Source organism: Oncorhynchus keta, chromosome 31 (assembly GCF_023373465.1).
Source record: "Oncorhynchus keta strain PuntledgeMale-10-30-2019 chromosome 31, Oket_V2, whole genome shotgun sequence".
Lineage (NCBI taxonomy): Eukaryota > Metazoa > Chordata > Actinopteri > Salmoniformes > Salmonidae > Oncorhynchus > Oncorhynchus keta.
The window spans coordinates 13,097,092-13,120,099 of record NC_068451.1 but is presented as its reverse complement, the minus strand read 5'-3'; the positions used below and the strand labels follow the sequence as shown (position 1 = coordinate 13,120,099).

At 46.5% G+C, this 23,008-nt stretch overlaps 1 pseudogene; it reads right to left on the bottom strand.

The window, feature by feature from the left end:
• The window catches only part of LOC118364470 (protein PTHB1-like), a 99,730-nt pseudogene that overhangs the window by 12,763 nt on the left and 63,959 nt on the right, over positions 1–23,008 (bottom strand).

Here is a 23,008-nt window from a genome sequence, read left to right as displayed (position 1 = left end):
TCACAGTCATTGACCCGTTTCCAAAGCATCTCTGGTCCTGCCATTGAATTCCCGGAATCAAGAGGAGAGGGCCGTGACACGGAAAGCTGAGTGCTAGCTGAGCGAGAGAAAACACTGCTAGTGCCAACACTGGTGTGTGTGTGTGAGGTTTATACACTTCTACTTCAATGTCACACTTCAGTGTTAATATGACTAAAATATAAGTTACAACATGGTAACAAAAATATATAATATAAACAGTGTATAGTGAGAGTGAGCGAAATATGACTGGAGGACAAGGGCCTCCTGGAGATCAGGGGGTTTAGTGGTGCCTGGAGCCCAGCTCTGTGGGACAGACATCAGGGTGAGACATCCCCAAAAGACCCCAATAACGAGCCTCTGTGGGCCTGGGGATAATGAGCACCTGTGATGGAGGCGAGGGTGTGTGTGTATGCTCGCCTGTCCGTCCGTGCATCCGTGCGGTGTACAGGAGTATGTGTGAGTGCTTCTCACTTTAATTACACCATGTATATAATCCCGTTAGCTGGTGGCTAACCTCTGAGAGGCTAATAACAAAGGACCAGTGGGAGAAGGCATGCTCCATTACAGTGTGGAATCCCCTCTCTACTCAGGCCGCTAAGAGCCACTCAGCAGACACAATGAGATTAGGGTTCTAAATCCGTGGAACACAGAGGAACACTGGGACTGTGGCATGTGCTAAGCCCTCCCTCGCTGAGAGGAGAAATGACATTCTTTAGCCGGAGAGGAAAAACACACTAGGGGATAATGACATAGATGTAGAGTTGACAGAATGGAGTGGGAAAATGGCCCGGTTTAGTTTAAGTGCAGGGATAATGACAGATGTAGAGTTGACAGAGTGGAGTGGGAAAATGGCCCGGTTTAGTTTAAGTGCAGGGATAATGACAGATGTAGAGTTGACAGAATGGAGTGGGAAAATGGCCCGGTTTAGTTTAAGTGCAGGGATAATGACATAGATGTAGAGTTGACAGAATGGAGTGGGAAAATGGCCCGGTTTAGTTTAAGTGCAGGGATAATGACAGATGTAGAGTTGACAGAATGGAGTGGGAAAATGGCCCGGTTTAGTTTAAGTGCAGGGATAATGACAGATGTAGAGTTGACAGAATGGACAGAATGGAGTGGGAAAATGGCCCGGTTTAGTTTAAGTGCAGGGATAATGACAGATGTAGAGTTGACAGAATGGAGTGGGAAAATGGCCCGGTTTAGTTTAAGTGCAGGGATAATGACAGATGTAGAGTTGACAGAATGGAGTGGGAAAATGGCCGGTTTAGTTTAAGTGCAGGGATAATGACGGTTTTGGGAAAAGTTTAAGTGCAGGGATAATGACAGATGTAGAGTTGACAGAATGGAGTGGGAAAATGGCCCGGTTTAGTTTAAGTGCAGGGATAATGACATAGATGTAGAGTTGACAGAATGGAGTGGGAAAATGGCCCGGTTTAGTTTAAGTGCAGGGATAATGACAGATGTAGAGTTGACAGAATGGAGTGGGAAAATGGCCCGGTTTAGTTTAAGTGCAGGGATAATGACAGATGTAGAGTTGACAGAATGGAGTGGGAAAATGGCCCGGTTTAGTTTAAGTGCAAGGATAATGACAGATGTAGAGTTGACAGAATGGAGTGGGAAAATGGCCCGGTTTAGTTTAAGTGCAGGGATAATGACAGATGTAGAGTTGACAGAATGGAGTGGGAAAATGGCCCGGTTTAGTTTAAGTGCAGGGATAATGACATAGATGTAGAGTTGACAGAATGGAGTGGGAAAATGGCCCGGTTTAGTTTAAGTGCAGGGATAATGACATAGATGTAAAGTTGACAGAATGGAGTGGGAAAATGGCCCGGTTTAGTTTAAGTGTAGGGATAATGACATAGATGTAGAGTTGACAGAATGGAGTGGGAAAATGGCCCGGTTTAGTTTAAGTGCAGGGATAATGACATAGATGTAGAGTTGACAGAATGGAGTGGGAAAATGGCCCGGTTTAGTTTAAGTGCAGGGATAATGACATAGATGTAGAGTTGACAGAATGGAGTGGGAAAATGGCCCGGTTTAGTTTAAGTGCAGGGAAAATGACATTGGAATAAAAAAAATCGAAAGCATAGAACGTACTGGAGAAATGATAGCCGTTGAGTGTAGTGAAGTGTAGGGAACCTGGATTAATTCAATTTTGTCATTATAGCACATGGAAATGACTCTGGTTTAATGGCATACTGTAGAACTAGACTGTATAGAATAGACTGGAAATGACACATTCCTTGATTAATAAAGCCCAGGGGGAAAGACAACGGGCTAATCTATTTTGGACTAATCTCTACGATACTTAATGGACCAGCCAATATGGAGAGCTAATTGAATGGCTGCTGTGTTCTTAGCAACAGAGTAGAATGAGAGAATGTGATGTGGTAAGCAACAAGGGACTGAACATTCTAAAAGATCCAGATAGCCCCGAGAAAGCTGTTCAACTGGCTATCCTGCTATGTAGTTCTGTATGGTGACGTCCATCTATGTTCTAACAGGTGTTGCATAGTCACATGCAATGGCACAAAGAAACAGATTCTAAATGAAAACAACAGAACTGGATTGACTGACACTTCCTTGATCTTATCTCATGTGGTCATGAAGGAAAGGAGATGAGGGGAAGACAGGAATATTTCTCTGTCTCAGTTTCTTTTAGTCTCCCTCTCTCCCTCCCCCCTCGCTCGCTCTCTCCTCACCAGTAATAGACCCAGACATATTTGTGATAAAAGTCCACCACACCCAGGGGAGTCCCACAGACAGAAGCATTACAAGTAGGTACAGTACTGTACACCCCAGACCTCCTCTAACCCCCATCTCTATCTGCCTTTGGGCAAACACCTGGGCCTTCTCCATAGGAACAGAGACGGAGGGTGGTGAGTGTGTGAGGGGATTGTGCAGACTGGCAGAGATGGGCTTTGCTGTGGCTCCTCTCAGGGATTTGACATTCTTAGATAAAGCACCCCAGTCCCACGCCCTCTCCTCTCTCCCTCCTGCTGTGTATGGCCTGAGGGGGCAGGAGACGACACACACACACACACGCACCCACCCATAATCAGTGTCCCAAATGACTCCCTATTGTTTAGTGCACTAAATAGGGAATAGGGTGTTTAGTACACTAAATAGGGAATAGGGTGCCATTTAGGACATAACCTAGTCTGTGTGGCATCCATTATTTTACATCATAGATATTTCTCTGAGTATCTGGTCACAGACACCACTTCTGATAATAAACACTGCCTACTCTAGATTGGGTGTAAGCAAACATTTTGTGCCGCAATCTACCAAAGCCTTTTCCATGACGACATTCTTCTGACCCAAGAGGTACTGCCATATTTCCATTTCATTCTATACTTTTTTTAAATATTGATTTAAATACTATATCAATGAATTGTACACAGAAAAAAGGTATTTATTTATGGGCCTTGCAATGAAAATGTTAAATCCTACAGGAGTCCCCAGATATGCCCATATTCATACATTCTTACGAGAAGACCATAAGAATGATCTCCCAACAGTAACAACACTATCTCCACACAACACTGGTTTCAATATGACATCACATTTATAAAGACAGGCTTTTCCAGAAGCTTGACTGTGTCACACACACTCCTCTATATCAGTCACTATCTGTCCCCCACTCTTATACACACACATGCCTATATGTCAGTCAACTATATGAAAGACAGTCATTCATTGACATGGTAGACATTCGTAGAGGAGGGCCCCAGTGACTCCTAAATGTGCATGAGGGGTAGGCTGTCTGTTCATTTATCCTGTGTCTGTCTGTGTGTGTGTGTGTGTGTGTGTGTGTGTGTGTGTGTGTGTGTGTGTGTGTGTGTGTGTGTGTGTGTGTGTGTGTGTGTGTGTGTGTGTGTGTGTGTGTGTGTGTGTGTGTGTGTGTGTGTGTGTGTGTGTGTGTGTGTGTGTGCGTGTGTGTGTGTTTGAAGGCCAGTTTGAAAGGCAGTCTCTCAGGTGCGGTCTGTGTTTGCATAGCAGATGAAAGGTCAGGGGGACCTGAGGGAGTTCCTCTGTTTCTCCTTTTTTTTCTGACCCCGGGGTATTTTACTGAGGAAACACACATTTACACATCTCAATGGACACGCACGCAAACACACACACACAGTGCTCAGAGAGAGCCCCAGTCATTTATAGCGAGGGCCTCACGTACACAGTGGGATCTGTGTTTAGTCGTGTTTAGCCATGTTTAGCCGTGTTTAGCGCTCCATTTGGGGACAGATAAATCAGCCGTTGTCTGAGAGAAGCCTCCATTACTGGAACGAGAGGCCCCCAAGCGGTCTGTCAGTCAAAACTAAAGCGTCCCACCTCCTGCTTTTGAATGGCTAATTACAGAGACTCCGCTCAACTCAAACTCAGCTCCCAGACAGCTAGCGCCGCTGCCCGCTAGGATAGCGCACTAACGCTAACACGGTAGCCATTTTACCTGAGATAAACAGCAAATATTTTGTTTTAAATGGCTTGCGGGCATTCCCCCTCACTCAGCCCACTCTCCTTCCCCTCTGCCCCCCACCCAGAAACGTCTTTGCTGGTCCCGAATGACAGCAGTGTGCTTTCGCTCAGAGATCAACAGCAGGAATGCTAAGGCTAGGCTAAGATAGCCCTCTGGCTAACCTCTCCATACCTGCCACAGATTAATCAAACAGAGAGTTAAAGGGTGAGCCAGGCTGAACTATAAACCGTGGGGCCAGGATGAGTAATGTTTTTTTAAGTAGTGAGAATAAAAAGTGGAGGAAACAGACACCTCTGGCCAGCTCACATACACATTATAGAGCAGGCCGCATCTGGTCTTCATGAATAAAATATAGGAGGAAGAGATGAAGAACAAAGGAAATATTATCCCTCTCTATATGAATGTACACTAGACCAGAAAAATCACACAGGCCTCTCACAGTATCTCTGTTCTCTCGATGACAAACAACATGCACAAACATTAATGAGGGGAAGTCCCCTAACCGACAGCCCAGCCTGGCCACAGATAAGATGCATAATATTTACCAATCTGACATTTGACTATGCTGCACTTAGTTCATCCAAAGTACACATGTACCTCATCTACCACTTGCTGAGTCTCTGGGTCCCCAGACTACTTTCTTGGTTTCCATAATATTAGGCAAATTTGTCATTTGAGTGTACTATCCCTGACTCAGCACAATAAGACACGTACTGTAGCTAAAAACAACTTTTAACCCCACCATCATTTACAAACACATTTGGCATGTCAAATGATGAAGACTCTTGACTGACAACCCTTGAGTAATAAACCCTAACTAAAGCGCTGAGTTCGTGAGAAGCACCATAGCTCACAGACCTTCAGAAGGGCCATATACCCACCCAGAGATATGAATAATTCATTTGACGTGTGCATCACTCTTCCCAGTAGACCGTGGATAGCGTCCATTATGTGGTGCGTGTATACATTACAGCATGTATAAAGTGTCAGAAGGTTCCGGAAATCAACGGTGGGTGGCAGGCGCTGGCGGGAAGCGGAGGCAGGAAGGGATGGACTGACTGACACCGGAGCACATTAGACAGACTAGAGAGTAATACTGTATAGAGAGAATCACTCAGGGCTCTAGAAATGCTAGGGGACAGGCAGCAGCGCTGGGAGAGCATCAACTAGCATTAGCGGCATAAAGAGACACTGATATATTAATAGCATTAGCTGGCACTGGGACATGCAGTGCATTTAGACTGATATCTGCCAAGAACAGTATTGTCAAAATGGTATACTTTAGAAACAAAAATGTAATTTTAATATTCTAATATCTGAACAGATGTTGGTATTCGAATACTTGCAAGAGTATTCATGTAGATGGAATTGAAAGTATGGAATTAAGTTAGTTAAATGAGAAGGACCAATCTGCATATAGTTGTTGTAGATAAGGATAGAAAGCACAGCAACATTTCCTCAATTAATCTAGGTAGCGAGCTACCTACTGTAGCTGGCTAACATAGCTGGCATCTTTACATCAATTTGATGCAGTATGGCATCTATAAGTTTATCTAATTAGCTTGAGCCTGTATGGCTACCCTCTTTCTACCTCTCTCTCGCTCCGGGAAGAACCTCTCCTCCCAAGACCTACCAGCTGCGCAGCAAGCAAGTTCTCAAGTTTAATAAAAAACATTTTAAACACATGCAATTCGACTATCCGAATATCACCCCTAAAAACATTCAAGTTATTATTTGAATAGTGAAAATATTTAAAAGTACCCATCACTAATCATAGTAACCAAAATGTAGCCCATTAATAGCTGGATATAGAGACCTAAAGGGCCTGCATGACCCCCAACGAATTGAAAAACTACACCATGTCCGGGCCAGTAGAAATTCAGTTCGGGACAGTAGATTTTTGGCCAACTAGGCCAGTGAGAAAAAAAAGGGAATGTTGGACCCTTCGCCAGCAACAAAACTGATCCCAGTTTGTAAGGTAAGTGTCCCTTTAAAACTGTACCAGTGTTGAACCTTGTGGTGATGGTATGAGTACACCTCGTATTGGACCTTATGGGGAGTGCATCTACAGTGTGAGCTCTGTATGGTTCTACTCAGATAGGAGTAATGGTTAAGTACTAAATCATTAAATATCTAATGATGTCATGATGTCACCCACTACCAGAGCTGTAAGAGAGCTAATGAACAGTGTTAAAGAGTGCCTCACCAAACGAGCCCCTACTGTAAACAGTGACGGCAAGGGACCATCACTTTTCAACTTCAGACAGTCTACACCACTCAAAATTCACACGCGCGCTCACACACACACACACACACACACACACACACACACACACACACACACACACACACACACACACACACACACACACACACACACACACACACACACACACACACACACACACACACACACACACATACACACACACACACACACAACTAGTACAGTAATCCACACACAGTTGGAACTCATCAGTCGACACACACATCATCACACACTCACAATGGGAACTTCAAATCAAGGCAAACAGACACACACACACACTATAATGACACCACAAACAAACTGACCCACACTTCCAACCATACAGAAGTTTGTAAATGAGGTTTCTTTGTTTAATCATAATTTATAAAGGAAGGCTCCAGCAACAATCACCCTGATGTCAGAACCTGAGAAAAATACTGAGAGAATGTACACACACACACACACACTCACACTCACACTCACACACACACACACACACACACACACACACACACACACACACACACACACACACACACACACACACACACACACACACACGAGACACAAATGCTCTCACATTCTTATTACAGCCCGTCTACCGAGTTAGTAAATAATGTCTAATCGGGCGATAAGGCGCCCCTAGACGACAGAGATAGATGGGTGTGTATGTGTGTCTCTGCGCATGTATACACTACCGGTCAAATGTTTAGAACACCTACTCATTCAAGGGTTTTTCTTTATTTTAATATTTTCTACATTGTAGAATAACAGTGAAGACTATGAACTATGAAATTACACATATGGAATCACGTAGTAACCAAAAAAGTGATTATTCAAATAGCCACCCTTTGCCTTGATGACAGCTTTGCACACCTTTGGCATTCTCTCAACCAGCTTCACCTGGAATGCTTTTCCAACAGTCTTGAAGGAGATCCCACATATGCTCAGCACTTGTTGGCTGCTTTTCCTTCACTCTGCGGTCCGACTCATCCCAAACCATCTCAATTTGGTTGATGTTGGGGGATTGTGGAGGCCAGGTCATCTGATGCAGTGCTCCATCACTCTCCATCTTGGTAAAATAGCCATTACACAGCCTGGAGGTGTGTTGGGTCATTGTCCTGTTGAAAAACAAATGATAGTCCCACTAAGCGCAAACCAGATGGGATGGCATGTCGCTGCAGAGTGCTGTGGAACCCATGCTGGTTAAGTGCATCTTGAATTCTAAATAAATCACAGACAGTGTCACCAGCAAAGCACCCCCACACCATAACACCACCTCCTCCATGCTTTACGGTGGGAAATACACATGCGGAGATAATTCGTTCACACACACCGCGTCTCACAAAGACACAGCAGTTGGAACCAAAAATCTCCAATTTGGACTCCAGACAAAAGGACAAATTTCCACCGGTCTAATGTCCATTGCACGTGTTTCTTGGCCCAAGCAAGTCTTCTTCTTATTGGTGTCCTTTAGTAGTGGATTCTTTGCCGCAATTCGACCATGAAGGCCTGATTCACGTAGTCTCCTCTGAACAGTTGATGTTGAGATGTCTGTTACTTGAACTCTGTGAAGCATTTATTTGGGCTGCAATTTCTGAGGCTGGTTACTCAACTGAACTTATCCTCTGCAGCAGAGGTAACTCTGGGTCTTCCATTCCTGTGACGGTCCTCATGAGAGCCAGTTTCATCATAGTACTTGAAGGTTTTTGCGACTGTACTTGAAGAAACCTTAAAGTAATAATGATCTGTCGTTTCTCTTTGCCTATTTGAGCCGTTCTCGCCATAATATGGACTTGGTCTTTTACCAAATAGGCCTATCTTCTGTATACGCCGCCCCCTACCTTGTCACAACAGAACTGATTGGCTCAAACGCATTAAGAAGGAAAGAAATTCCACAAATTAACTTTTAAGAAGGCACACCTGTTAATTGAAATGCATTCCAGGTGACTACCTCATGAAGCTGGTTGAGAGAATGCCAAGAGTGTGCAAAGCTGTCATCAAGGAAAAGGGTGGCTATTTGAAGAATATCAAATATATTGTGATTTGTTTAACACTTTTTTTGGTTACTACATGATTCCATGTGTTATTATTATAGTTTTGATGTCTCCACTATTATTCTACAATGTAGAAAATAGTTAAAAACAAAGAAAAACCCTTGAATGAGTAGGTGTTCTAAAACTTTTGACCGGTAGTGTATGTCTTTGTGTTTATGTACTTACAGTATATGTGTATGTGCACCTGCATAAGCATGGGTGTGTATGTGTGTATATTCCTGTCTGTGTGTGTGGTCATGGCATTGTGTGTGTGTATTCCTGTGTGTGTGTGTGGTCATGGCATTGTGTGTGTGTATTCCTGTGTGTGTGTGTGTGTGGTCATGGCATTGTGTGTGTGTATTCCTGTGTGTGTGTGTGTGGTCATGGCATTGTGTGTGTGTATTCCTATGTGTGTGTGGTCATGGCATTGTGTGTGTGGTCATGGCATTGTGTGTGTGTATTCCTGTGTGTGTGTGTGGTTATGGAAGTTTGTTTGTCTGCTATAAGTGTACCATAGGGTGGGAGCTAGCACCTTAGTAGCAGCAGGAAGTGCATAAATCAGCAGTGTAGGCCCATCACTCTGTAAATCAACACTAGTGCACTCATTACTCTGTGTGTGTGTGTGTGTGTGTGTGTGTGTGTGTGTGTGTGTGTGTGTGTGTGTGTGTGTGTGTGTGTGTGTGTGTGTGTGTGTGTGTGTGTGTGTGTGTGTGTGTGTGTGTGTGTAAATCACCATACGGTGTGAGGTAGGGGAAAATCAACACCTCCAAAAAAAAGAGAGGGAAGAAGGGAGGGGAGAGACTCTCCTTTCATCATGTTTCTAAATGCTATGTGCATGCCTGAGAGTGTCCTGGTCTACTGTGTGTGTGTCTGACCTGGTGGTAGGTGCCCTCCATCAGTGTGTCTAGGTTCTGTAGGGGGGCGGGGGTCTTGTCTTTGAAGCGGGTCAGGAGACGGCGTTGGGTGGCTCTGAACTGGACCGCCCGCTCTGACAGGAGGTCCTGGTACTTCTCTGCACTCACACGCAGCTACACGCACGCACACACACACACCACACACACAAAGCATGTTTTTCTAACACTGCAGGCGAAAGCTGTACCTACAAACACAACACATGAATGTGTGTGGGCCGTTGTGTCTGTGTTCAACACACACCTCAAAGTGGTGGTGGACAGTTTCAAAGTACTCAGCCAGAGGTATAGGGCCTGCAAAGCTGATTCTGAAGTCAAAGACTCCCTGCTTGGCAAAGTAGCGGTCGAAGCGCTGCACCAGCTCCTTAGCCACCAGCCAGATGTCCTTGAAACTCTCACTCTGGATACGGTAGCGCTCTGGAGAGGGTAGAAAAGGGGAGGGGGGGTAGAGAAAGCTCAACTCCACATCAACCAAGTGCTAGAGGATGCTGCGTGTGTGTACTCACAGGAGGTCTTGGGAGGCCATTACAGTGACTCTAGGCCCTGAGAGGAAGTGGAAGGCCAGAGCGTTTCCCTCCTTGTCCTCAGACTTCTCCAGAAAGTCTACAACACAGAGAGGGACATTTAGTGAGAACAATAGGAACTAGAGTCCATTGGTTAAGGATACAGATATCTGTCGGGTATATGGCACATACATGAAAACAGTCCCCTGAAACATCACAATAACCCATTATTCACACACAGACTTAACGTTCTCACGGACCAGTACAGTGTGGACTCTAGTGGTGGGATGTCAGACAGAGATATGGTATGGGTTCCCTACCACACACACTCTGTCTCTCAGGGGAGGTTCTCTAGTGGTGGGATGTCAGACAGAGATACAGTGTGGGACTCTCAGTGGTGGGATGTCATCGGTGGATGTCAGACAGAGATATGGTATGGGTTCCCTACCACACACACTCTGTCTCTGAGGTTCTCAGGGGCCAGTATAGTGTGGACTCTAGTGGTGGGATGTCAGACAGAGATATGGTATGGGTTCCCTACCACACACACTCTGTCACTGAGGTTCTCAGGGGCCAGTATAGTGGGGTCTCCATCGGTGGGATGTCAGACAGAGATATGGTATGGGTTCCCTACCACACACACTCTGTCTCTGAGGTTCTCAGGGGCCAGTATAGTGGGGTCTCCATCGGTGGGATGTCAGACAGAGATATGGTATGGGTTCCCTACCACACACACTCTGTCTCTGAGGTTCTCAGGGGCCAGTATAGTGGGGTCTCCATCGGTGGGATGTCAGACAGAGATATGGCAGCTTATCTCTCCTCAGGACGCCAGCCAAGGTGAACAGAGCACATCACATTGTTCTTTATCTGCCCACAGAGTAGCACACACACACACACACACACACACACACACACACACACACACACACACACACACACACACACACACACACACACACACACACACACACACACACACACACACACACCACACACACACACACACAATCTTCAAGCATCTAATCTGGGACAGGGGTCCTGTGTAGAAGGAGACGCCATGCCCAGGTCCAGATAATGACTGATAGTCAGAGCTGCTTCCCAGGGCTGAGACCTGCTCACCAACAGCAGGTAGACTAGATTCCCACACACACTATCAACAGCATCAATACATACCACTCACTCTCCATTCCAGGGCAAATACACGCCACTCACTTTCGTGCAGTTGACACTATCGAAGACAAGCAGACTTAAAACTTAACCCCTATTCTCACAGAACACCACTCTCCCACTAACCCTGGGTGTACAGGGAACCAGTGGAGAACAGGTCATGTAGATGTCTATGGTACAGACCAGGTTCTGGGGTGACTCAGGGAGATCTCTATGGTCTGTTACCTGGGAAGACCTCGCTGAGGTTGACGGGCGGTTTGTTGGTATCCACTGTGATCTTGTACTTGACATTCTTGGAGGGGGCAGAGGGGCAGCAGACTAGACGGAGGGCAGGGAGAACTTACACTGGGCCACCCTCGGGATGCCTGAGAGGGTGAATGTGAGGAGTTTTTGTGAAACGTGTAGCTCCTTAAAAATTGGAGAGACAAATCTTTGAATGAGACAATGTGCTCTATCACAGGTGCGTGTGTGGTTAAGACATGGCTCTGATGGGACGGGGGCGTGTGTGGTTAAGACATGGCTCTGATGGAACGGGGGCGTGTGTGGTTAAGACATGGCTCTGATGGGACGGGGGCGTGTGTGGTTAAGACATGGCTCTGATGGAACAGGGGCGTGTGTGGTTAAGACATGGCTCTGATGGAACGGGGGCGTGTGTGGTTAAGACATGGCTCTGATGGAACAGGGGCGTGTGTGGTTAAGACATGGCTCTGATGGAACGGGGGCGTGTGTGGTTAAGACATGGCTCTGATGGAACAGGGGCGTGTGTGGTTAAGACATGGCTCTGATGGAACGGGGGCGTGTGTGGTTAAGACATGGCTCTGATGGAACAGGGGCGTGTGTGGTTAAGACATGGCTCTGATGGAACGGGGGCGTGTGTGGTTAAGACATGGCTCTGATGGAACGGGGGCGTGTGTGGTTAAGACATGGCTCTGATGGAACGGGGGCGTGTGTGGTTAAGACATGGCTCTGATGGAACGGGGGCGTGTGTGGTTAAGACATGGCTCTGATGGAACGGGGGCGTGTGTGGTTAAGACATGGCTCTGATGGAACAGGGGTGTGTGTGGTTAAGACATGGCTCTGATGGAACAGGGGCGTGTGTGGTTAAGACATGGCTCTGATGGGACGGGGGCGTGTGTGGTTAAGACATGGCTCTGATGGGACGGGGGGCGTGTGTGGTTAAGACATGGCTCTGATGGGACGGGGGGTGTGTGGTTAAGACATGGCTCTGATGGGACGGGGGCGTGTGTGGTTAAGACATGGCTCTGATGGAACGGGGGCGTGTGTGGTTAAGACATGGCTCTGATGGAACGGGGGCGTGTGTGGTTAAGACATGGCTCTGATGGAACGGGGGTGTGTGGTTAAGACATGGCTCTGATGGAACGGGGCGTGTGTGGTTAAGACATGGCTCTGATGGAACAGGGGCGTGTGTGGTTAAGACATGGCTCTGATGGAACGGGGCGTGTGTGGTTAAGACATGGCTCTGATGGAACGGGGCGTGTGTGGTTAAGACATGGCTCTGATGGAACAGGGGCGTGTGTGGTTAAGACATGGCTCTGATGGAACAGGGGCGTGTGTGGTTAAGACATGGCTCTGATGGGACGGGGGCGTGTGTGGTTAAGACATGGCTCTGATGGAACGGGTGGGTGTGTGGTTAAGACATGGCTCTGATGGAACGGGGGCGTGTGTGGTTAAGACATGGCTCTGATGGAACGGGGGCGTGTGTGGTTAAGACATGGCTCTGATGGAACAGGGGCGTGTGTGGTTAAGACATGGCTCTGATGGAACGGGGGCGTGTGTGGTTAAGACATGGCTCTGATGGAACGGGGGCGTGTGTGGTTAAGACATGGCTCTGATGGAACGGGTGCGTGTGTGGTTAAGACATGGCTCTGATGGAACAGGGGCGTGTGTGGTTAAGACATGGCTCTGATGGAACGGGGGCGTGTGTGGTTAAGACATGGCTCTGATGGAACGGGGGCGTGTGTGGTTAAGACATGGCTCTGATGGAACAGGGGCGTGTGTGGTTAAGACATGGCTCTGATGGAACGGGGGCGTGTGTGGTTAAGACATGGCTCTGATGGGACGGGGGCGTGTGTGGTTAAGACATGGCTCTGATGGAACGGGTGGGTGTGTGGTTAAGACATGGCTCTGATGGAACAGGGGCGTGTGTGGTTAAGACATGGCTCTGATGGAACGGGGGCGTGTGTGGTTAAGACATGGCTCTGATGGAACGGGGGCGTGTGTGGTTAAGACATGGCTCTGATGGAACAGGGGCTTGTGTGGTTAAGACATGGCTCTGATGGAACGGGGCGTGTGTGGTTAAGACATGGCTCTGATGGAACGGGGGCGTGTGTGGTTAAGACATGGCTCTGATGGAACAGGGGCGTGTGTGGTTAAGACATGGCTCTGATGGAACGGGTGGGTGTGTGGTTAAGACATGGCTCTGATGGAACGGGGGCGTGTGTGGTTAAGACATGGCTCTGATGGAACGGGGGCGTGTGTGGTTAAGACATGGCTCTGATGGGAAGGGGGCGTGTGTGGTTAAGACATGGCTCTGATGGGACGGGGGCGTGTGTGGTTAAGACATGGCTCTGATGGAACGGGGGCGTGTGTGGTTAAGACATGGCTCTGATGGGACGGGGGCGTGTGTGGTTAAGACATGGCTCTGATGGAACAGGGGCGTGTGTGGTTAAGACATGGCTCTGATGGGACGGGGGCGTGTGTGGTTAAGACATGGCTCTGATGGGACGGGGGCGTGTGTGGTTAAGACATGGCTCTGATGGGATGGGGGCGTGTGTGGTTAAGACATGGCTCTGATGGGACGGGGGCGTGTGTGGTTAAGACATGGCTCTGATGGGACGGGGGCGTGTGTGGTTAAGACATGGCTCTGATGGGGGGGGCGTGTGTGGTTAAGACATGGCTCTGATGGGACGGGGCGTGTGTGGTTAAGACATGGCTCTGATGGGATGGGGGCGTGTGTGGTTAAGACATGGCTCTGATGGGACGGGGGCGTGTGTGGTTAAGACATGGCTCTGATGGGACGGGGGCGTGTGTGGTTAAGACATGGCTCTGATGGGATGGGGCGTGTGTGGTTAAGACATGGCTCTGATGGGACGGGGGCGTGTGTGGTTAAGACATGGCTCTGATGGGACGGGGGCGTGTGTGGTTAAGACATGGCTCTGATGGGACGGGGCGTGTGTGGTTAAGACATGGCTCTGATGGGACGGGGGCGTGTGTGGTTAAGACATGACTCTGATGGAACGGGGGCGTGTGTGGTTAAGACATGGCTCTGATGGGACGGGGGCGTGTGTGGTTAAGACATGGCTCTGATGGAACGGGGGCGTGTGTGGTTAAGACATGGCTCTGATGGAACGGGGGCGTGTGTGGTTAAGACATGACTCTGATGGAACGGGGGCGTGTGTGGTTAAGACATGGCTCTGATGGAACGGGGGCGTGTGTGGTTAAGACATGGCTCTGATGGGACGGGGGCGTGTGTGGTTAAGACATGGCTCTGATGGAACGGGGGCGTGTGTGGTTAAGACATGACTCTGATGGAACGGTGAATTGAATTCTCAAGAATCCGCTCTAATAGCTCAGACACACCGGTAGGATTGTTCAGAGGTGCTAAGTTCTGTCGGCAGTCAATCTTGTTTGTGTTCACACAGCAAAGACCTTGAAGTCGTTAGCCACTTAGCCTTGTTAAAATACTCCAAACCAGAAGATGGCAGTAGTGTTGTTTGATAATGCATGTCTGTGTGTGTTGCTTATGGTTTCCAATGTTAGCTAGCTAGCTAGCTGTGTTAATGTTGCTATTTTTGTAGAACACCCGTGTTAATACTAGCCAGATGGCCACAGCTAGATAACTACCTAGCAATTCACTCTCCATAATCCCATACTGCCAGTGCCAGCCCATAGCAAAATGCTTAGCTAACGTTAGCATATTGCTAGCTAGCACAACATAGCTAGCCTAGGACACTGCAGTAACTGTGCAGCTAACACAGGCAACTGTTTCATGGAAACTAATCCATTGTGATTTAATTATAATGTCAATACTATCTACAGTGGTTTGCATTGTGTCTGTGTACTTACCTAGCTGCCATGCCATAGCCTACATTGCATATGAAGTGTGACTGGCTCATGACATTTAACCATGGATGTAGGGAGAAAATGCCCTCTTTTTTTCCTTTTTCTTGTCACTCCTGTTGGCTGTGATAAGTACCTATTGGCAGTCTATTGGAAATGAGATTCTCTGCGTTTCATGCTTAGGAAGTGTTCGCTTCAAAATATCCCCAAAGGCAAATTACATCTGATAGAAAATCCCCTTAAAAACACTTTTCCTTCAGACATTTCCTCTTAAACCCCATCACATTCAATAACATGATTGAGATAACTTCATGCATATTCACTACACTGAAGCCAATCTGTGAGTGAGACTCAACACAAACATCTCACATAACCCGGTTGTGGATGTTTTTGGAGGATCTCTGGTTAAGGGAACTCCTAAAACAGCACTGGGGAACATTACAGGCCGAGGTACCCAACCATAACTCTTCCAGAGTTGGCTGAGGATGCTGAGCTGGCTAGAAGCCTGGCTGGAATAACAGAGAGAGACCGAGAGAGAGCAAGAGACTGCTCAGGGGGAAATTCCCTTTTTACTCTGTTTTCCAGAGAAATAGCGAAACGTTTGGGAAAGGTGATAAATAAAGAGAGAGAGAGATTAATAGAAAGACAGACGGAAAGGGAAGGAAAGAGAGAAAAGTGTTCAAGCTGAAGCATAGTGGAAGAGTCACTCGCTCTCGAGGAAGAGAGCTGAGAGAAAGAAGGAAGAAGAGAACGCGCAGGGTCTTTCCCAGGCCCATCACTAGCCAGTGAGAGTATAATCCTTCCCTGTTATGTCTGGCCAGGTAACCTAAGCCATGTACTGTAGGGGCTTTACATCGCCCTGGCTCATGTAGCAGCAACCACTAACATATAGGTGCAAAATCACAGCCTTAGGGACTCAGAGTATAGACAAGGTGTTCTCCCTACCTCCCTCTCTTCAGTTATCCTTCCCTCGCTTCATTTTCCCTCTTTTCTTTTCTCCGTCTCTCACTCTAACCTTCTCTTCCCCTCTTTTTTTTGTCATTGTGTTTTTCTATAGAGTAACCTCTAGATGTGGCATTTTAAAAGCATCTTTAAACTGTGCAAACTCATATTGAGGCGACTGAAGGGTGTCGAATCGAGAGGACGCTTGACCACAGTCAGTCACACTGTTGGCCCATAGACTCCTAGAATATTCATGTGATGGTTAAACAATCTTCAAATGTTTTCAATGGGCAACTAAACCCAATTGCTGCAGGATCAGCTAAACTAAATGTCCTGCCATCAATGAGGGGTGTGGTCGAAAGAAACGGGAGGGGGGGGGACTGAAGTTGAGGGAAAAAACTGGAGGGAGAAAAGAAAGGAGTGAGAAGGAGGGAATGATAGCAATGATAGCAAGAGAGAAGACGGCGACCAGAAAGAACTAGGGGAAACATTTTCCCCCTCTCAGGTTCCCAGCCGCCATTGACTAGTCGGCACTCTCTAAAGACAAACAGACTGTGTATGTGTGTGTGGTTAGGAAGAGGGGGACGCCCTGCCTGTAAATCTAAACTGGTCCCACCTCTTCACACACCGTATCCCAGACACCCCGTGTATTCTCAGGCTGCCACGGCAGAGTTACGACCCTCACTCGCCACAATGATTTACCTGCATGGGCTGTGTGTGTGTATTATGTCTCACCTGAGCTGTCATTGTTGCCCTCTGTTGGCCAACTCATGGTCGACACACCTGACCTCACTATGGGGTCACTGGTTGATGAGGCCTATGAGGGTTTCTGTAGTAGTTATGAGAGTGGGCTACTTTTCTCCAAAGTATGTAATATCATTTCCCCTAAAATCTTTGCTTTTAAGTGTACACACAGCAACATGTGCTGTCAATCATCTTCTCTCAATGGATAATGGAAGTAGTCTGGAACCTCAGCAGCCTGATTACACCAACACTAGTCATACTGCATGATTTCTCACTGAGTGTGTGTTAAGTCTCTCTGACCACTCTGTTTATTTGACCTCAGGGCGACTGTAAGGGATCCCATTCATTGTGCAGCTGCAATGATGTCATCGATGCGATGAAACGTGTGTGTGTGTGTGTCACTGATCAAAAGGGAGGACATCTACTGTATCAGAGCACATATGAACAGACAGAGGCACGGACAGACAGAAATAAACACACACTACTCAGAACTAGACACCCCAACTATTTAGCCGTAACATGTAGCCTGTGTTTGTGTGTGTGTGTGTGTGTGTTGAGTACATGCAAGTGCATAAGTGTCTGCATGTGTATGTGGCGTACCCATGTGTACAGTATGTGTAACCAAAACTGTGTGTGTGAAACTATGTGTGTGTGTGTGTGTGTGTGTGTGTGTGTGTGTGTGTGTGTGTGTGTGTGTGTGTGTGTGTGTGTGTGTGTGTGTGTGTGTGTGTGTGTGTGTGCGCGCGCGCATCTCTCTCTAGCAATATCGAGTTGCGCGGGAACATAAACAGTGGACTGTGGGCTCTTCCTGTGCTTCCCAGAGCAGATCCCAGTCTACTTACCTGCAGGGTTGAGCTCTTTCATATGGGCCAGCAGCAGAGCAGGGGAAACACAAACACAACACAGTCACTTTAGAGGGCCCTGGCCCAGGGCACAAAAACACTGGAGCCTACTCATTCACTTTACACACACCCCGGCCCTTCATCCCTCCCTCCCTCACTACTTCTTCCCCCGCTTTAGTCTCCCCCTCTCCTCTCGTTTCCTTCCGTCTCTCTCCCTCCTCTATTCCACCTCTCTCGTCTCCCTGTTCTCACCTCCCTTCCTCTCATCTCTCTGGAAAGTGGAGTCCTCTCCTTGCGTCTTCTCCTTTATCTGCACCAAATGAAGACCTGGACGGGTGAAAGTAGACTCCTGTTGATGCACCCCATCCACACATAAGTAATCTCAGTCACTGTCTGTCTCTTTTATTAAATGTGTTCTCAGAAGTAAAAAGCTCTACCTTAGACAGACAGCAGGCTTGAGACTGACAATAGACAATGAGACAGACAGAATAACAGAACAGACCTTCTAGGCTTAAGTACCAGACTGACAGAATATAGACAGTCTAAAAACAGAGACATCGACTACTGTAGCTACAGACGGCCAAGAATAACTGACAACCAGCCAAACGCATTCAGCTTAACATCAATTCAGGAGACAGAATGGTCCTAGTCAGCAAAATCTATTATCAGCCAGCTGTGGACTGATTCATTCTATAATGATTCAATTTGAAAAAAGGTGCACATTCTTCAAAAAATAATTCTGCCAAACCGCTGTTATTGAAATAATCAATGACACACATTCAACTACACAATCACCTACACAGTCATTCATTTGACAGTGAGTGAAGTTAATTAAATGCTGGAGGACTCAAGGTGGTGCTGAATGTGTTTCATTGACTGAGGAATGAGCTCTACACTGAATCATGTGCCACTGATTCCTCTAGCAGTCTAGCAGCACAGTCCATGAGGGCCAGATTGAGAATGAAACTGCAGCATGCCCCCTGAGCTGTGCTTGTGTATTTCACGCTTTGTTAGCTCTGATGAAAGCCAGCCACCTCCCTCCCTCCATTGGCTGGGTGTAGCCACACTGGCTGCTGAGGAGAGGAGAGGGAGAGGGAGAGGGAGAGGGAGAGGGAGGAGGAGAGGAGAGGAGAGGAGAGGAGAGGAGAGGAGAGAGGAGAGGAGAGGAGAGGAGAGGAGAGGAGAGGAGAGGAGAGGAGAGGAGAGGAGAGGAGGGGAGCTGGATAGGAGGGGAGGGGAGCTGAAGAGGAGAGGAAAGGAGCTGAAGAGGAGAGGAGAGGAGCTGGAGAGGAGGGGAGGGGAGCTGAAGAGGAGAGGAGAGGAGCTGGAGAGGAGCTGGAGAGGAGCTGGAGGAGGAGCTGGAGAGGAGAGGAGAGGAGAGGAGAGGAGAGGGAGAGGAGAGGAGAGGAGAGGAGAGGAGAGGGAGAGGAGAGGAGAGGAGCTGGAGAGGAGAGGAGAGGAGCTGGAGAGGAGAGTGGGGCAGAGATTTAGCACAGATCAAATGGAACTGAACAAATATACAGATAGAGAGGAAATAGACAGAGATATGCACACAAACAAACACACACTACACGTAGAGGCTGGTGTGATTAAAAATGAATGTGAAATCATTGAGACAGTGGATGGCCCCCAACATGGCCCTACTACATTAGATAGTGGACAGTGGGAGAGCACTACCACAAATCCCTTTGATGGGAAAGGAGTGTAGACAGTAACAGAGTTGTAATCGTTGCCTCTGGGTGCAGTGGCAGAAAGAGAGAAAGCTGAATTCCTCCAGCCAGACATTCAGAGGAGAGGAGAGGAGGAGAGTGCTAATGAAGATTAACACTGCTCTGTCTAACACCTAGCCAGCGGTCCAACACATCCATACACACACTGACGCACAGAGAGAAATATAGTCCACTAAACAGTCATATATCCACAGGTGTGTGTGTGTGTGTGTAGCCATCCCTCCTTCCCCTGCTCATCTCTTCTCTCTGTTACTGTGTACCTGACCTGTGATCTAAGTAATGTCTTACCGATCAAAACACAGGGCAGCCATCTCTGAAAGGTCCTGTGAAAAACTCCAGACTCCTCTCTTTCCACCCCCGCTATTTTTAGCATCACAATAAAATGACAAAAAAACGCCTCAATATTTCCAAGCCATTTCACATTTAATGTGCTTTCAGGGAACCTTTCCACAAGACGCTGCCAACACAGACAGTCCAATGGAAACAATAGTACAAATGCCGCTTTTTTTGTGAGCCGCTTTGAATCAAATGAAATAATAAAACCCCATGACATTTTAATTTAAATAAAGAGGGGTTTTGTTGGTTAGAGGGGAGAGTAATGTCTTCCAGAAACACATACTGCCGTGAACCAGATGCTTCGAGGGATACAGTTCAGTCCGCTGTTACCCATTCAGTGGTTTTAAAGGGTACAGAGCTGCTACAGGCAGATGTCCGTACTGTTAGAGCCAACGATCAGCGGCGTTACTCTCAGTCCATCTCGTAACAGACACACGTCAGTACTGTTAGCCAGATGTCAGTACTGTTACAGACAGACGTCTGTGGACGTAAGATAAGTCACAGGCAGGGAAACGTAAAAGCATCAATTCATGAGAGAGATGAGGCAAGTGTGATATGATTCCGACAGGTTGTAGAAAGACATGAGATGTTTAAGAGGTTGTCAGTGTGTGTACCAGCAGGAGAACTGTGAGATACGGCCACGTCTCCTGTCAGGTCTGTTGGTGGATACGGCCCAGTCAGGAAGGCAGAGAACTCAACGGTAGAGGTAGACTCAACACCTGTAAAAAATATTTAAAAAAACATAATAATAACACCGCTTTAGACACACAGTCAAAACACAGACACATGACGACTCAGCACTTTAACAAGTGTGGAAAGGACAGGAAACAGTATTCTCAACACTCAGACTACCCAACATACACAAAACATACACACAGTCACATACTCTCAGTCTCACACATGGTTACACGCTCAAACATCTCAACCAGAGGTGAAGACAGCAGGGTTAACAACGTTAACCAGACAACTCTAACACACACAGAGAAAGGGTGCCTGTGGCACAAAGCGGAGGGTGCTGATTTGAGTCCAGTTCTAATATCCTAACAGAGTCAGAGAGGGAAGGTAGATGGGGAACAAAAACAGCCTGGGAGGAAAGGCCAGATTTCAGCTAATGGCTTTGGAGAGAGGTCGAGCCAAGTTACACACACAAGTTACACAGAGCCCTGTTTGAATGGGCACACCGACCATGCGTCAGGTGGTGTGGTAATGGGGCGTGACGTATGGAGCCCAGAGCAGAGTAGGCCCAGCACAGGTGACTGAGCCAGGGGTGTGTGCCAGGATTCCCCACTACACACATATCAAGCACTCTGTATGTCTGTGTCCTGCTCTCTCTCTCTCTGTCTGTAGTGAAGGGATTTCACAGACCATCTCGCCCTCTTTTCATTTCCACTGTCTGTTTTTCCTTGTCTCAAACCTGCCAACCATGAAGAGTTTTCAGTGGTGTAAAATACTTAAGTAAAAATACAATGTACATTCCAAAGTAAAATAGTGTACTTTCTACTCCATACATTTTCCCTGACACCCAAAAGTACTTATTACATTTTTAATGCTTAGCAGGACTAGAAAACTGTCCAATTCACACACATATCAACCCAAACATCCCTGGTCATCTCTACTGCCTCTGGTCTGGCGGACTCACTAAATACAAATGCTTTGTTTGTCAATTATGTCTGTGTGTTGGAGTGTGCCCCTGGCTATCAGTCAAAAAATAGAAAAATAGTGTCTGGTTTGCGTAATATAAGCAATGATTTATACTTTTACTTTTGATACTCAAGTATATTTTTGCAATTAAATACATTTTATATTTAGTATTTTTAAGTATATTTAGAAACAAAAATACTTTTACTCAAGTAGTATTTTATTGAGTGACTTTCACTTTTACTTGAGTCATTTACTATTAAGGTATCTTTACTTTTACTCAAGTATGACAATTGGGTACTTTTTCCACCACTGAGAATTTTACCACGTCAGTAAGGTGACGCGACACCCACACTGCTCAAACCTTAGGCAAATGCACCTTTTTTAGCCTAATAAGGATGTTGGCAGAAGACTGGCTCACTAGGAATGGTAGGCTATAGACTGTTATGGGTACTTGGTCATTGGTTGTGCTTCAGTAGCTAACTAGAGATACGTTTCAAATGTACAATATGAGGCTCTCCTTAAGATTTTCTGACAAGGTGGTGCTGATGTAGGCCTTATGTTAGATAGGGGGAGGCTCAGTCAAGTTTGCTCTCAGGAAGTTGGAGCATTTTGCATTTTTGAAAAACCTGCAACTGCCATTTCCTGAAACCTAGAGTTTTAAATGATATCAAACAATGTAGCCAACACAGAAGTCTTGTGTCGAATACATTTGACCAAGACAAATATGATTAGTCATGTTCTGAAATGTTCAGGGGTTCAGGGGGTATTTCTCTGACATGTCAATACCATTATTGAAAAAAAGTTAGATTTTGTAACCTAATGTCATATCTCAAAATCCATATCCATCTTACCTCAATATTTTTATGTCCTGCGGATTCGAGACGAAAGATGTTGAACGGGAAAAAGTGAGCCTGTCAGGTAGCCAGTAGCCTTAATTCTTGCACAGAATCCAGACTAGATAATGCAATAACATTTTCCTGAATTTCACCACTTTCTTTCCATTGATTTAATCACCCTAATTCTGGCCATCCTACAAGGGTAAAAACTACAATAACCTTTGAATGGATTGTGATAGGGAGGTGAGGTTTGGACCATTTGTTTTCTTATACGATTATTTACACAAGTTATTTTACCCATTGGTCAAAAGATGCGTTATTGATTGGACACCCTACTAAATTAAATTGAGGTGGTCTCATTGACACTTTCACATTTTTTCTAGGTTACATTTATTATTATTCTAATTAATTGGGGTCTTTATGTGGACAGTCTAGTGAAAATGTAAACTGGCTTCTTCATTTTGTTTGGGGAGAAAATAAAACATCTGAATAATTCA